At 43.7% G+C, this 16982-nt stretch overlaps 1 protein-coding gene across 6 annotated transcripts in view; it reads left to right on the top strand.

The window, feature by feature from the left end:
* The window catches only part of atosb (atos homolog b), a 188401-nt gene that overhangs the window by 50898 nt on the left and 120521 nt on the right, over positions 1–16982 (top strand). Inside the window, exon 1 of one of the 6 annotated variants that reach the window (XM_070868455.1) lies at positions 7217–7258. The exons of the other annotated variants lie outside the window; for them this stretch is intronic. The gene's annotated coding sequence lies outside the window, so the exon portion shown is untranslated. Of the gene's footprint in view, positions 1–7216; positions 7259–16982 lie in introns of those variants that run through there. 6 annotated transcript variants of the gene reach the window in all.

Genomic DNA, 16982 nt, shown 5'->3' with positions numbered 1-16982 from the left:
CCCACCTCCCCCAGAACCGGTTCCAATGTCCCAGGAATTTGAATACATCCCTTCTGCACCACTCAAGCCACGTATTGATCTGAGCTATCCTGCAATTCCTACTCTGACTAGCACGTGGCACTGGTAGCAATCCTGAGATTACTACTTTTGAGGTTGTACTTTTTAATTTAGCTCCTAGCTCCCTAAATTGTAAGACCTCATCCCGTTTTTTACCTATAGGCACCATGATAACTGGCTGATCACCCTCCCTTTTCAGAATGTCCTGCACCCGCTCCGAGACATCCTTGACTCTTGCACCAGGGAGGCAACATACCATCCTGGAGTCTCGGTTGCGGCCACAGAAATGCCTATCTATTCCCCTTACAATTGAAACCCCTATCACTATAGCTCTCCCACTTATTTTCCTGCTCTCCTGTGCAGCAGAGCCACCCACGGTGCCATGAACTTGGCTGCTGCTGCCTTCCCCTGATGAGTCATCCCCCTCAACAGTACCCAAAGCGGTGTATCTGTTTTGCAGGGGGATGACCGCAGGGGACCCCTGCACTACCTTTGTTGCATTGCTCTTCCTGTTGGTCACCCGTTCCCTATCTGGCTGTGTACCCTTTACCTGCGGTGTGATCAACTCGCTAAATGTGCTATTCACTTCATTCTCCGCATCATGGATGCTCCAGAGTGACTCCACCCGCAGCTCCAGTGCTGCAATGCGGTCTGCCAGGATCTGCAGGCGGATACACTTCCTGCACACGTAGTCGTCAAGGACACCGGAAGCGTCCCTGAGTTCCTACATAGTACAGGACGAGCATAACACGTGTCCGAGCTCTCTTGCCATGACTTAACCCTTGGATTAACTTAATTGGGCAACAACAATGCTAAAGGTTACTTACTGATAAAGAAAGAAAAAGAAAAAGTACTTACCCCCTTGGCTGTGATGTCACCTTTCGATTTCTTTCTACTTTTTTGCCTTCTTCCTGCAGCTGCACCAGCTGGCCTCAGCAATGCGTTGAGCCGCCTTATAGATCTCTCCAACTCACCACGAACTCCCGAGCCTCAGCAACGCATTGGGCCTTCTTATAGGCCTCTCCAACGCAGCTCCCGAGCCTCTCCGACTCACCACGAACTCCCGAGTCTCAGCGACGCATTGGGCCTTCTTATCGGCCTCTCCGACGCACCTCCCGAGCCTCTCCAACTCACCACAGTAATTTAAAAAAATCTTGTACTAACCAATAACTGTTTTGAAAAATACATAGTACGCAGATTTTCTGATTTATGCTGAGATTGAAATACATTTTCTTTCACTATCCTTGAGTCCTTGTTTGAATTGTAGTTGTTTTTCAATCTCCATTGCCTCTCACTGGATTTGCTTGAATGTTCAGCTGATTATGCTTCGTAACTCTGAGAACATGGTGCTCCAAGTCGGTTCTGAGTTCCCTGGATGACTGTGGAATCAGTTAACAAGTACAGTACCACCAATTTATGATTAATTTAATTCAGCTTATACATTTTCTCTTGCTTCAAACTTATTTACTGGTTTGTGCTTTTTAGAGAACTATTTCATTGCAGTCATTTAAAATCCAGTCTGTCTGCTATCTTATTCCAAAATGACTTTTTAATGGTTGTACATTAAATCTTTGACAGTTTCTATTGCGATGGGTTCCTGAAGCATCCTTTACTGACATTTAGCAGCTCTAGCATGTGCTTTAAATTCTGTACAACATAACATATGGAAAACAACTCGCCAGATCTTTTGGTAGAAAAATCAGTTGGGTGAGCTGTTTCATTTTAATCAATAGAACATAAAACTGGACCAAATTGCTTCTTAAAACCAAATTTACTTTTATAAGGTAAGAGGACTTCATTGAATTAATGAGCTTTGAGAGACCAAGCTAGTTACTTAAAAAGCAAATTTCTTGGCACATATTTTAGGGGAAAGCTTGTTTTCTCCATAAACAAAATCATAAGAGATGTAGCTTTGAAATATACCATTTCTGAAAATGGCACTTTATTAGATTGCTGACTATGGGGTGGGGGGGAACCACTAATTCTCCTGTCCCCTGTATCATGTATCTGAGGTTTTGCAGAAAGTTTAAAACTTATTGTAAAACAAAATTATGGCTGTTATCCTAAAGTAGTGATGACTGATTTAACAGAATATTTGCTGATCAGCATTTAGGTCGATCACCTACTAAAAATGTTTATGACTCAAACAATGGGCTCAATTTTCCCCAATTATCTGCGCCATCATTTTGGCGCGCTCTGATTTTTTTTGAGTAAATTTAAATCTCCACGTTTCCCCAAAGTTTCTGCGCTAGCATAATTCACTTAGGTAGGATTTTTTTGACCTCATTGGGGGCATAACCTGCCACCCACTCCAATTCTGGCCATTTAAGCACGTTTGGTCAACTCCGATTTACTCCAATTTTTCTTAGGACGGTGTATGTGACCACTCTGGAAAAACCTTCTGGGCAGTTAACAAAATCGGCACAGGCAAGAGAATCAGCGCAGCAGATGCAGTTCCACGGCCCGGACAGCAGCAGCAGCAGCAGCAGGGAGGGAGGGGGTGAGGGAAGCCTTTCGGCCAGGGTTAGGAGTGGCACCCAGCACCGGGAGGACAGAGACCTTTCGGCCAGGGCTAGCAGCGACACCGGCAGAGTAGGGAGGCCTTTCGGCCAAGATTAGGAGCAGCACCAGGGGGAGGGAGGGAGGGATAGACTTTTGGCATAAACTCTTTAATAATTTAATGCTGGTAAGCTGCTGCAATGTGCAAGGTGCTTGTGTAGGTTGCTGTGAGCTGGCCAGAATGTGTTGTATGTTTCACTTTCCAGCCTCAGCCCACAGTGTGTCCCTTGTTACCCTGGCAACCCAATCTTTTTGGTGCAGATGTTGGGCTCCACCCCCAACGCTAAAGCTCAGGCTACGCGGTGCCAAAATCAACAATTCAAACAGGCAAAGTTGGATGAATTTTTTTTGCCGTAGTTGGGCCCCCAAAAAAATGGGCGTAACTCTTCAAGTATGCCAAAAAACGGCTTTGGGGAAAATTGAGTCCAATGAGATAACGAGGCCAATTTGAAACCATTTTTCCTGGCGCTACTTTCAGTGTCACATAGCATATGATCAGCCATTGCAATGCTGCTGCTAAACTACAAAAGATAACCATGTCGGCAAAATAAATTCGAAAAGATTTACATGGATGACTTGTGACCTCCTATCTGTCCCACCTGTGACAGAGACTGTGGTTCTCGTATTGGACTGTTCAGCCACCTAAGAACTAATTTTAAGAGTGGAAGCAAGTCTTCCTTGATTCCGAGGGACTGCTGTGCCGTCAACGTCTTTTCCACATGACCTTCCTTGGCACAACATCGATCACTGGCTTTCAACCCTCTGAAGGAGTTATTTAAATGGACCTAAAAAAAAATTTTATTTCACATTATCCATAATTTGTACTGTTGGTATTCTTGACTGCAATAAATAATTATATAGCATTATATTGACTGCTAGCTGCTGAACTAAAACCATTAAACAGCAGTTCCAGACTGTCGGGACTGTGCTGTTCCATAGCCTCTGCAATGTCCACATATCATGTACATCATTTGCAAGTAAAGTAAAGGAGTTAAAATAAAACCAATTTGCTAACAGAGATCCTAAGCTTTGTCACTCGTGTTGTACAATCAATGGATCTAATTCTGTAAATGTAATGACATCATGGTATCTTCCATGTAACAAAATTGAGTGATTTAAAAGTACTATTAACCAGAATAATGGAGCTGGAACAGTTTAGACAATCATCAAATCACTACTATTGTCGTGTTCTTCAAATACACCTTCAGCTGGTGGCCCAGTGACAAAGGAGTATGAGTAATTTGTATCTGCAATTTCAGAGTAGCCAATCTTTACCAATCACCAGGCCTTCCAAAGAGGAGTAAAATTTGGGTTATGAGGCCATGCTCACACACCCTCTCTTAAAGTTGAGTGGCAATGATTTTGGCCTTGAAGCATGTATCTATCCCATTTTCGTTACCGTAAAAGATGCACTGCTATGAAAATTCCTTGAAAAAGGAAAAGAAAACTGCAAAAGAAGCGTTTGGAATGCCAAATGTGGAGCTGATGAGTGTTTGTTTTAATACACATTCCTAATTTTTTTTTGTGGTCATTTTCCCTGCTCCCCCATTTCTTTCACTTCCAAATACCTCCCTCTTTAAATATCTGCTTCCCATTCCTGGTTGAAGGGAGCAGACAAGTGGCCTGTCCTCCACCTTTGTAGTTCCCAAGCATGTGATCAAGTGTTGGTTGTTGACTTGCTTACTGATTTGTGATGAGATTGGAAACTGCACCACAGAGAAAGAATTGTCCAGCTTTCAACTGCACACTATTGTCGTGCATTGCACCAGGTGCAGGCTCCAATGTTACTTTCCTGCTTCCATTTTAGCCAGTAGCGTAAAGTGAGCTAGACTATCAATGTCTACAATCAACCATTTTGTGTTGGCCAACAGGATGATGGTTGCTGTATAATTTTATTTTATTCTGTTCCCAATGATGCTTTGCTAGTAGCCCAAGAGTCTTTTGTAATCTGTTCTATTTTGGTAGCTATGGGCATGATCTTCCACTTGCTGCAACCTTTGCTCTGCTTTTGTACTACATCATAACTCACTCTCATTTTTCTTCCTAGTCTGGAAAATAGTTAAGATTCTTGTTCTCTGTCCTCTTTTTCTAACCCCCGCCCCCCCAACCAGCTGTGTGATGCTCTCCTCTTTACTTGCATTCAATCTATTTGTCTCGCTTTCTTACTTTCATTTTCCCACAAAAATATGCACAGAATCTCTCTCTCTCTCTCTCTCTCTCTCTCTCTCTCTCACACACGTGTTCTTTTTTTCACTCTTTCTCACTCAGACATTTCCAGCTAGGTGGGAATGAAAGTCACAAGGAAGACTCCTGACCTAGCTACCAGGTGCATGTGACATTGTCTACCATTTCAGATGGATTTTAAAGCATAGGAAATACAACTTAATCAGTAATCAAAAAAATTACGCTATTATTTTTTGGTGTTACAAAATTGGTTATGCATATTGCATGTCTCTTTGTCTTTTGTTCCTTCTGCCAACTTGCATGTTAAAAGAATGTAATTATTTTTGATTAGTTCTTCCAGATGGTCTGGGTTTGTGCACATGGTGCCCATTGACTAGTTTCTGATTTTGGTCAAGCTATGTGAGGCCTTGAACAGAGGCGTTGTCTCCCTACAAGTGGAAAATCTGACTCACCCGGGCTACTTCTGCAGACCCTAAGGCTGGTTGAAGAGCTGCAGAGGTCCTGAATTGTTTAGCCAATGCTTTCTGCATGGACTTTGGAAGGGCATAAAATAAGTGGGAAGGGAATGTTCTCTTTTTTTTTTATATTGAAAGGAGATAAATAGTTTCCTCCCAATACTAGAGAAATGTTTCATCTTCCACTTCTCTACACTTTGTGTAATACTGTATTCTTGTGTTGTCACTTAATTCACAATTGTAGGTGCATCATGTTAATGAATTTTGGTTCTGCATCTCTAATTGAGTAACATTAGGTTTTTTTCTTAATTTGAAGTACTGGAAGCATCCTTGTGTATGCTTGGTAAGTCCCATTCTATATGCAAATCCTCCATTCTTGCATGGTTGATACTATTCCTTACTTAGTATGCATGAGTATCCTCACCAGAACTCATCAGACATTTTTGTTCCCTAGCGCCCCATCTCACCACTAGGATCGAGCAGCACACCAATGTTCTAGTGCAGACTTGCCCTTTGGTGGGGCCTAGAAAGATCAGGAGATAAAAATACAGCTACAACTTTCTCAAGCTTGCAGCTATGCTTCAGGTCTCTGAGGAGCTTTCTGGCAGATGGCCTTGATCATGTCGCTCGCTAAATATCCTGGGGGGTGGGGGGGAATTAAATTTAACTTGCCTTCAGTCTTTGGCCTGCCTGTGTTCTCAGTAGGCCACAACACTATGTTTCTCTGGGATATCCAGTCAGCATTCCTTCAGGAAAATGAGGCATGAGATCCCCTCCCACATCATTTGCGTTGGTTCATTGGCCTGTTCTTATTGCAGGTTCAGGCCCAGCTTTGCCGCCCCTCAAGAAATACGAGGGCAACATAAAAGAGGCAAAACCAGTCTCGACTTTTTTTTAATAACCTTTTACCCCTTTTTTCCTGACCTTTGCCTCTAGAGGAATAGGCATTCCCCAGGCGCAAGGGATAAAACATTTTTTAATTACTACTTTTCCTCTTTCAAACCCTCCTAGCTTCAGGCCTCTCCTCACAGAATCAAATCTGCATGCTACCATGTTGTGGTACTTTGGTGCACCAAAAAGCTATTATTGTCATGCTGTGAATTTTGAGTGTTAACTCCAATTTAAAATATTTGACCCTCTGTTTACCAGTCTATGTTTAAATAGCCATTGGCATTCTTTTCAAAGTGTATGTTTTGCATTCTTTCTGTCCATCAAAGCCATTCTGGAAATGCTTGCACTTCTTTCTTATGGTAGTAGCAAATCAAATCAAATGCCTATGAGCAACATTAATGGCATTAATGTACTACCTTTTTTGCTTTGCTTTCAAAACGGGCTATGTTGTCAAGAATCTCAAGATTCGTGTGTACAATGTGGGCTATTTTGGGAAGTGTAATTTTTATAGTGAATCTTATTAAACTATTTGCAAAACTGAAGTTTTTAATGCAAATTTGTATGAAATTGCATTTTTACACTTGGTTTAAATAGTTCCACAATTGACTACCTTTTAATGTAGAGCTTGTTTCACCAGACAACATTTAAATCATTTTTATTTGAATGTTTCATGTTATGCTATAATTTCATATTTCCATTTTTGGTTAAAAATTTACAAGCATTTGGGGGTGAAAAAGAGAAATGGCTGACTAAAAATACCATTTAATTCCAAAGGGCTTCCGTTACAGCTCAATTCAGTTCTTTCACTTATTTCTAATCAGTTATGGACCCTGCTGTGGGTAATAAGTTTAAAATGGCATATTTAAGATTACATTTGAATGTATTTTTTCTTTTCAACCTGAATGATGGAGCTTTCTGTTCAGTTGGAGTGACCTATCATGACACTGCTAGGCAACAAGGAGGAGTTTTTCTGAGCAAATTGCCAATCATAGCAGGCAGGATTCCCCCAATCAGCTGTGTGCTCTGCTGAAAAGCCAGAGCTGACGGATGAGCTCGTTCAGTCAGCTGGTAGGAAATGAAGTGAAAGCTGTAGCCGGCAAGAACAAGGCAGTGTATGTGAACATTTTTCATTGTGGCTGGGAAAGTAGCATAATCTGTTATTCGCATCCCTTTTTGATTCTCACCCTTGAGCTTCAATGAGCTGATGTGTATTTAAGTAACATTATAGAGCTTTATGTTACCCTCCTTGTAGGCACTGTGCAGTTCTGTTAGCACTGGAGTAGAACATTCTATTGAAAAGTTAACTGGGTGAGCACTGTTGGATTAAGGTATCTACATAATGCTCTCTGTGGGGCAAAGCACTTGGTAATTTGCTATGCATTTGCAGTTGATGGGAAGAATTTTTATAAGGTTGACTTAAAGTTAGTTACATATGAATCGAAGAACTGCTATATTTACAATTTTATAATATGCTGCTTCTATATGATCTGTTTACAAATGTTTAAATGTTGAACTGGCTGTATCGTGTTTCTTTTGGCTCCTCCAAGATTGGGGCTTACTTTAGTTTTTTGTGGGATCTGAAATGGCTGTCCAGATTACCAAATGTGGATAAGTAATATTTAAGAGCCAGTAGGTATGCTCATACATGCACAAGTCACGAAGGGCTGACTTGGTTTGAACGCAGGTGAAATATTAAAGAGGGTGTTCATTCAGCAAAGTACTACCTACAGAACCAAATATAGTAAGGGCTTTTCCAGCAGAATCTTGAGATATTGGGTAAATTAACCCATGCCATAAACTCTGTGTGTGTGTGTGTGTTTAGTGTTTTTCATGCTCTCCTTTTGATTGTTTCTGTCGGTCTCCATAATCAATGATACATTAGCTTTTCTTTCTTGTGAGGCTACAGGAAATACATTGTGATTTCACAATTAATGTTGAGAGGAAATTCTGTGAGGATTTGAAGTGGAAGTGTGCATGTTTTTGTGGCCTAGTGTAGGGCTACTGCAATTACTTAGGTTTACAATGCCTGCCTTTGTGAAAGGAATATTGTGAATACAAATGTCAGAAAAGAAGATACATGTGTTTTTTTTAAACTTCAATCGTTTTAATGCTTTTGTAAAATTCATGAACTTTTCATCATATAAGTTGGTAGCGAATAACACAATTAGCAAAGTAAATAGTGTTTTTCTGGATTCAGAAGACTTTGTGACTTTATTAAAAAAAATGTTGCCTGTGTGATCCAAATGGGGTAACAAACACTCAAAAGTATGTCAAAAGAATGTGTCTGGTTTGTGATGATGTCCTAACCTAAGACAGTGAGACTCATGGCTTCTTCACTTCCTCTGAATTTTTATTTTTGTATTTATCTTGAAATTTGGTCATTCTAGTTCAATAGCTCATTATGCATTACTGCAAATGCTGAAAAACTTAATGAATAAGATATGGGGAAGATCATGAAGCTAATGGGTGCATATTGATGTGGGACTTAAATTGGAGTTAGAAGAATCCATTTTCCTTTTTTAAGCATTTCACCTCCTCTGTCCCCCTCCTCGACCCCTTCCTTGCCAGTTTTGTTTGTTTTTCTCCCTTACCTAGGGATGTTTTGACATGCTTATTGCAGTTCCATGGATGGCAGTAGTTCTCTTGTATCGTATCTAAGGGGTCATGCTTTATTTGTGAGCCTAGCATTGGTAGGCTCCTAATCCCACATGATTTTTGAATATTGAGGGAATCAAGGGATATGGGGATACTGCAGGAAGGTGTAGTTGAGGTCGAAAATCAGCTATGATCTTATTGAATGGTCGTGCAGTCTTGCGTACTCCTCCTGATTCTTGTGTTCTTATGATTCAATCGTGTTTATAGTGGAGCTGGTCACTTCCGTGCCAGATGTCCACATATGCTATGAGGTCAATTTTTACCTGCTTTCTGAAATATCCTAGCAAGCCACTCAGTTCTATCAAACCGCTAGGAAAAATAATAATAAAATCAGATGGACCACCCAGGCTTGGACATGACAAAGGCACGCCCAGCCCAGTCAGCTCTGCAAAGTCCAACTTACTAACATCTGGGGACTTATACCAAAATTGGGAAAGCTGTCCCACAGACAAGTCCAGCAACAGCCTGACATGGTCATTCTCACAATCATACCTATCAACCAATGTCCCAAACTCCATCACCATCACTGGGTATGTCCTGTCCCACCGGCAGGACAGACACAGCAGAGGAGGCAGCACAGTGGTATACAGTCAGGAGCGAGTGGCCCTGAGTCCTCAACATTGACTCAAGTCTCATGGCATCAGGTCAAACATGGGCAAGGAAACCTCATTGATTACCACCTCTCGCCCTCCCTCAGCTGATGAATCAGTACTCCTGCATGTTGAACACCATTTGGAAGAAGCAGTGAGGGCATGGAATGTACTCTGGGTCGGGGTCTTTTATGTCCATCACCAAGAGGTGCTCAGTCACACCACTACTGATCGAGCTGGCTGAGTCCTGAAGGACATAGCTGCCAGACTTGGCCTGCGGCAGGTGGCAAGAGAGCCAACACGATGGAAAAACCTACTTGTCCTCGTCCTCAAATCTACCTGTCACAGATGCATCTGTCCATGACAGTGTTGTTAGGAGTGACCATCGCACAGTCCTTGTGGAGAAAAGGTACTGTTTCACACGGAGGACACCTTCCATCGTGTTGTGTGGCACTACCACCTTGCTAAATGGGATAGATTCATTCTAAATGGGATAGCATTCATCAGATATTACGCCATATGTGTCTTTCAGTACATAACGTTACAGCTCACATCAATGACACTTGGGACAGTCTACCAACAACAACAACGTGTTTATATAGTGCCTTTAACATAGTAAAACATCCCAGTGCACGTCGCCACATAAGGAGAAATTAGGGCAGGTGACCAAAAGCTTGGTCAAAGAGGTAGGTTTTAACGAGCGTCATGAAGGAGGAAAGAGGAGAGGTGGAATGGTTTAGGCAGGGAATTCCAGAGCTTAGGGCCTTGGCAACAGAAGGCACGGCCACCAATGGTTGAGCAGTTATAATCAGGGATGCTCCAGGGGGCAAAATTTGAGGAGCACAGATAATCTCGGGATGTGGGCGGGGGGTGGGTAGTAAATCAAGTCTAGAGGTAACAAAGGCATGGATGAGGGTTTCAGCAGCAGATGAGCTGAGGCAAGGATGGAGATGTGCACTGTTGCAGAGGTGGCATTTGGTGGTTTTAGTTATGCCACGGATCTGTGTCCGGAAGCTCATTTCAGGGTCAAATATGACACCTAGGTTGCAAACAGTCTGGTTCAGCTTCAGATAGATGCTAGGGAGAGCGATGGAATCGGTGGCTAGGGAACACAGTTTGTGGCGGGGAACAAAGACAATGGCTTCGATCTTCCCAATATTTAATTGGAGAACATTTCTGCTCATTCAGTAGTGGATGTTGGAAAGCAGTCTGACAATTTAGAGGCCATGAATGGGTCGAAAGAAGTGGTGGTGAGGTAGAGTTGGATGTAGTCCGTATACATGTGGAAACTGATGCTGTGTTTTCGGATGATGTCACCGAGGGGCAGCATACAGATAAGAACTAGGAGGGGGCCAAAGATAGATCCATGGGGGACACCAGAGGTAATGATGGGAGTGGGAAGCGAAGGCATTGCAGGTGATTTTCTGGCTACAATTAGATAAATAGGAATGGAATCAGGCGAGTGCAAGCAGTCCCACCCAGCTGAAAGATGGTGGAGGGGCGTTGGAGGAGGATGGAGTGGTCATAGAAACATAAAAAATAGGTGCAGGAGTAGGCCATTCGGCCCTTCGAGCCTGCACCACTATTCAATATGATCATGGCTGATCATGCAACTTCAGGACCCCATTCCTGCTTTCTCTCCAGACCCCCTGATCCCTTTAGCCATAAGGGCCATATCTAACTCCCTTTTGAATATATCTCACGAACTGGTCTCAACAATTTTCTGTGGTAGAGAATTCCACAGGTTCACAATTCTCTGAGTGAAGAAGTTTCTCCTCATCTCGGTCCTAAATGGCTTACCCCTTATCCTTAGACTGTGAACCCTGGTACTGGACTTCCCCAACATCGGGAACATTCTTCCTGCATCTAACCTGTCCAATCCCGTCAATTTTATATGTTTCTATGAGATCCCCTCTCATTCTTCTAAATTCCAGTGAGTATAAGCCTAGTCGATTCAGTCTTTCTTCATATGTCAGTCCTGCCATCCTGGGTAACTTCGCTGCACTCCCTCAACAGCAAGAATGTCCTTCCTCAGATGAGGAGACCAAAACTGAACACAATATTCCAGGTGAGGCCTCACCAAGGCCCTGTACAACTGCAGTAAGACCTCCCTGCTCCTATACTCAAATCCTCTCGCTATGAAGGCCAACATGCCATTTGCCTTCTTCACCGCCTGTTGTACCTGCATGCCAACTTTCAATGACTGATGTGCCATGACTCCCAGGTCTCGTTGCACCTCCCCTTTTCCTAATCTGTCACCATTCAGTTAATAATCTGCCTTCCTGTTTTTGCCACCAAAGTGGATAACCTCACATTTATCTATATTATACTGCATCTGCCATGCATTTACCCACTCATTTAACCTGTCCAAGTCACCCTGCAGCCTCTTGGCATCCTCCTCACAGCTCACGCTGCCACCCCAACTTAGTGTCATCTTAAACTTGGAGATATTGCATTCAATTCCTTTGTCTAAATCATTAATGTATATTGTGAAGAGCTGGGGTCCCAGCACTGAACCTTGTGGTACCCCACTAGTGACTGCCTGCCATTCTGAAACGGAACTGTTTATTCCTACTCTTTGCTTCCTGTCTGCCAACCAGTTCTCTATCCATGTCAATACATTACCCCCAATACCATGTGTGCATGAATTTTGCGCACTAATCCCTTGTGTGGGACCTTGTCAAAAGCCTCATCTACTGGTTCTCCCTTGTCCACTCTACTAGTTACATCCTCAAAAAATTCTAGATTTGTCAAGCATGATTTCCCTTTCATAAACCATGCTGACTTGGACAGATCATGTCACTGCTTTCCAAATGCGCTGCTATAACATCTTTAATAATTGATTCCAACATTTTCCCCACTACCGATGTCAGGCTACCGGTCTATAATTCCCTGTTTTCTCTCTCCTTTTTTTAAAAAGTGGGGTTACATTAGCTACCCTCCAATCCATAGGAACTGATCCAAAGTCGATGGAATGTTGGAAAATGACCACCAATGCATCCACTATTTCTAGGGCCACTTCCTTAAGTACTCTGGGATGCAGACTATCAGGCCCTGGGGATTTATCGGCCTTCAATCCCATCAATTTCCCTAACACAATTTCCTGACTAATAAGGACTTCCTTTAGTTCCTCCTTCTCGCTAGACCCTTGGTCTCCTATTATTTTTGGGAGGTTATTCGTGTCTTCCTTATTGAAGACAGAACCAAAGTATGTGTTCAATTGGTCTGCCATTTCCTTGTTCCCCATTATAAATTCACCTGATTCTGACTGCAAGGAACCTACATTAGTCTTCACTAATCTTTTTCTCTTCACGTATCTATAAAAGCTTTTGCAGTCACTTTTTATGTTCCCAGGAAGCTTACACTCGTACTCTATTTTCCCCCTCCTAATTAAACGCTTAGTCCTCCTCTGCTGGATTCTAAATTTCTCCCAGTCCTTAGGCTTGCTGCTTTTTCTGGCCAATTTATATGCCTTTTCCTTGGATTTAACACTATCCCTACTTTCCCTTGTTACCCACGATTGAGCCACCTTCCCCTTTTTATTTTTACACCAGACACGGATGTACAATTGTTGTAGTTCATCCATGTGATCTTTAAATGTCTGCCATTGCCTATCCACCATCAATCCTTTAAGTATCATTCACCAGTCTATCCTCGCCAATTCACATCTCATACCATTGAAGTTACCTTTCTTTAAGTTCAGGACCCTAGTCTCTGAATTAACTGTGTCACTCTCCACCTTAATGAAGAATTCTACCATATTATGGTCACTCTTCCCCAAAGGGCCTCGAATGACCAGATTGCTAATTAATCCTCTCTCATTACACAAGACCCAGTCTAGGATGGCCTGCTCTCTAGTTGGTTCCTCGACATATTGGTCTGGAAAACCATCCCTTATACACTCCAGGAAATCCTCCTCCACAGTTCTGCTACCAGTTTGGTTAGCCCAATCTATATGTAGATTAAAGTCACCCATGATAACTGCTGTACCTTATTGCATGCGTTCTTAATTTCCTATTTGATGCCATCCCCAACCTCCCTTCGACTGTTTGGTGGTCTGTTCACAACTCCCACTATCGTTTTCTGCCCTTTGGTGTTTCGCAGCTCTACCCATTAAGAATCCACCTCATCCAAGCTAATGTCCTTCCTTACTATTGCGTTTAATCTCCTTGTTAACCAGTAACGCTACCCCACCTCCTTTTCCTTCCTGTCTATCCTTCCTGAATATTGAGTACCCCTGGAGGTTGAGTTCCCAGCCTTGGTTACCCTGGAGCCATGTCTCTGTAATCCCAATTACATCATATCCGTTAACGGCTATCTGCACAGTTAATTCATCCACCTTATTACGAATGCTCCTTGCATTGAGACTCCAAGCCTTCAGGCTTGTTTTTTTAACACTCTTTTTGTCCTTTTTTAGAATTATGTTGTAATGTGGCCCTTTTTGATTTTTGCCCTTGGTTTCTCTGCCCGCCACTCTTGTTTTTCTTCTTCCTACCTTTTGCTTCTGCCCCCTTTTTACTTCCCTCTGCCTCCCTGCATAGATTCCCATCCCCCTACCATATTTAAACCCTCCCCAACAGCACGAGCAAACACTCTCCCTCAGACATCGGTTCCGGTCCTGCCCAGGTGCAGACTGTCTGGTTTGTACTGGTCCTACCTCCCCCAGAACTGGTTCCAATGTCCCAAGAATTTGAATTCCTCCCCCCCCTTGCACCATTCCTCAAGCCACGTATTCATCTTAACTATCCTGCTATTCCAACTCTGACTAGCACGTGGCACTGGTAGCGATCCTGAGATTACTACCTTTTGAGGTCCTACTCTTTAATTCAACTCCTAGCTCCCTAAATTCAGCTTGCAGGATCTCATCCCATTTTTTACCTATGCACCATGACAGCTGGCTGTTCACCCTCCCCCTCCAGAATGCCCTGTAGCAGCTCCGAGACATCCTTGACCCTTGCACCAGGAAGGCAACATACCATCCTGGAGTCTCGTTTGCGGCCGCTGAAACGTCTATCTATTCCCCTTACAATAGAATCCCCTATCATTATAGCTCTCCCACTCTTTTTCCTGTCCTCCTGCGCAGCAGAGTCACCCATGGCGCCATGAACTTGGCTGCTGCTGCCTTCCCCTGATGAGCCATCTCCTCCAACAGTACCCAAAACCATATCAAAGGCTGCAGACAGGTCGTGAAGGATGAGGAGGGATAGTTTACCTTTGTCGGTCACAAAGGATGTCATTTGTGACTAGAACAGATCTAGCAGCTCAAAACTGGGCATCCATGAGGCACTGTGGGCCATCAGCAGCAGCAGAATTGTACTCCAACACAATGTGTAACCTCATAGCCCAGCATATCCCACACGCTACTCTTGCCACCAAGCGAGGGGACCAACCTTGGTTCAACGACGAGTGTAGAAGAGCATACCAGGAGCAGCACCAGGTGCACCTAAAAATGAGGTGGCAACTTGGTGAAGCTACACAGGACTACATGCATGCTATGGACTGAGCTAAATGATCCCACAACCAACAGAGCAGATCAAAGCTCTGCAGTCCTACCACAACCAGTCGTGAATGGTGATGGACAATTAAACAAGCAACAAGAGGAGGTGGCTCCATGAACATCCCCATCCTCAATGATGGTGGAGCCCAGCATGTGAGTGCAAAAGACAAGGCTGAAGCATTTGGAATCATCTTCAGCCAGAAGTGCCAAGTGGATGATCCATCTCTGCCTCCTCTTGACGTCCCCACCAGCACAGAAGCCAGTCTTCAGCCAATTTGATTCATTCCACGTGATATTGAGAAATGGCTGAACGCACTGGATACAGCAAAGGCTATGGGCTCTGACAACATTCCGGCTGTCGTGCTGAAGACTTGTGTTTTGGATCTAGCCGTGCCTCTAGCCAAGCTGTTCCAGTACAGCTGCAACACTGGCATCTACCGGACAAAGCAGAAAACTTTCCAGGTATGTCCTATCTAGAAAAAGTAGGACAAATCCAATCCGACCAATTATCGCCACATCAGTCTACTCTCCATTAGCAAAGTGATGGAAGGTGACATCGGCACTGCTGTCAAGCAGCACTTACTCACCAATAAGTTGTTTACCTGTGCTCACTTTTGGTTCTGCCAGGACCACTCTGCTCCAGACTTCATTACAGCCTTGATCCAAACGTGGACAAAAGAGCTGAATTCCAGAGGTGAGGTGAGCGTGACGGGCCTTGACATCAAGGCAGCATTTGACCAAGTGTAGCATCAAGGAGCCCGAGTAAAATTAAAATCAATGGGAATCGGTTACGCGCACGGCGGGGAAAACTGTACTGGATGTGTCGTACCGAGCACAAAGAAAGATGGTTGTGGTTGTTGGAGGCCAATCATTTCAGTCCCAGGACATCGTTGCAGGAGTTCCTCAAGGCAGTGTCCTCGGCCCAACCAGCTTCAGCTGCTTCATCAATTACCTTCCCTCCATCATAAGGTTAGAAGTGGGGATGTTCGCTGATGATTAGTGTTCAGTTCCATTTGCATCTCTTCAGAAAATGAAGTGGTCTGTGACTGCATGCAGCAAAACCTGGACAACATTCAGGCTTGGGCTGATAAGTGGCAAGTAACATTCACGCCACACAAGTACCAGGCAATAACCATCTCAAACAAGCGAGAGTCTAACCACCTCTCCATGAGATTCAACGGTATTGCCATCACCGAATTCCCCAGCAGCAACATCCTGATCGTCATCATTGACCATAAACTTAACTAGACCACCCACATAAATAGTGCGGCTACAGGAGCAAGTCCAAGGCTGGATATTCTGTGGCGAGTGACTCGCCTGACTCCACAAAGACTTTCCACCATCTACAAGGCACAAGTCAAGAGTGTGATGGAATACTGTCCATTTGCCTGGATGAGTGATGCTCCCGCAGCTTTCAAGAAACACGACACCATCGAGAACAAAATAGCCCATTTGATTAGCACCTCATTCACCCCCTGCATCACTGGCGCACCGTGGCTGCAGTGTGTACCATCTACAAGAGGCACTGCAGCAACTCGCCAAGGCTTCTTCGACAGCACCTCTCAAATCCGCGATCTCTACCACCTAGAAGGACAAGGGTAGCAGGTGCATGGGAACACCTCCACTTGCAAGTTCCCCTCCAAGTCACACATCATCCTGACTTGTGGGTGTATCTCCATTCCTTCAGCATCATCAGGTCAAAATCCTGGAACTCCTTCCCTAACGGCACTGTGGGAGTACCACCTCACGGACTGCAGAGATTCAAGAAGGCGGCTCACCACCATCTTCTCGTGGGCGTTTCGGGATGAGCAATAAATACTGGTCTTGCCAGCGATGCCCACATCCCACGAATGAACAAAAAAAAAACACTTGCCAGTAGAATGCACTCTCCTCCCCGGTCCTGATTTCATATCGAGGAATAATGATGTTTGAGAGTTGAGATTTTCTTTTGTTGCAGATCTTTTGGGATATAATTAAGTGCTTTTGGAGGGTGATATAAGGAGGTGTAATTTGAAATTATTAGAATGGTTAGCTGACAACCAGAATACTGCAGCTTTTTCTCAAGTGGTCCGTGTATGGGTTTGCAGCAGTTTT

This window comes from Pristiophorus japonicus, chromosome 2 (genome assembly GCF_044704955.1).
Source record: "Pristiophorus japonicus isolate sPriJap1 chromosome 2, sPriJap1.hap1, whole genome shotgun sequence".
Classification (NCBI taxonomy): Eukaryota; Metazoa; Chordata; class Chondrichthyes; family Pristiophoridae; genus Pristiophorus; species Pristiophorus japonicus.
Note: the sequence above shows the minus strand (reverse complement) of the source record. Positions and strands in the feature narration are given on the sequence as shown.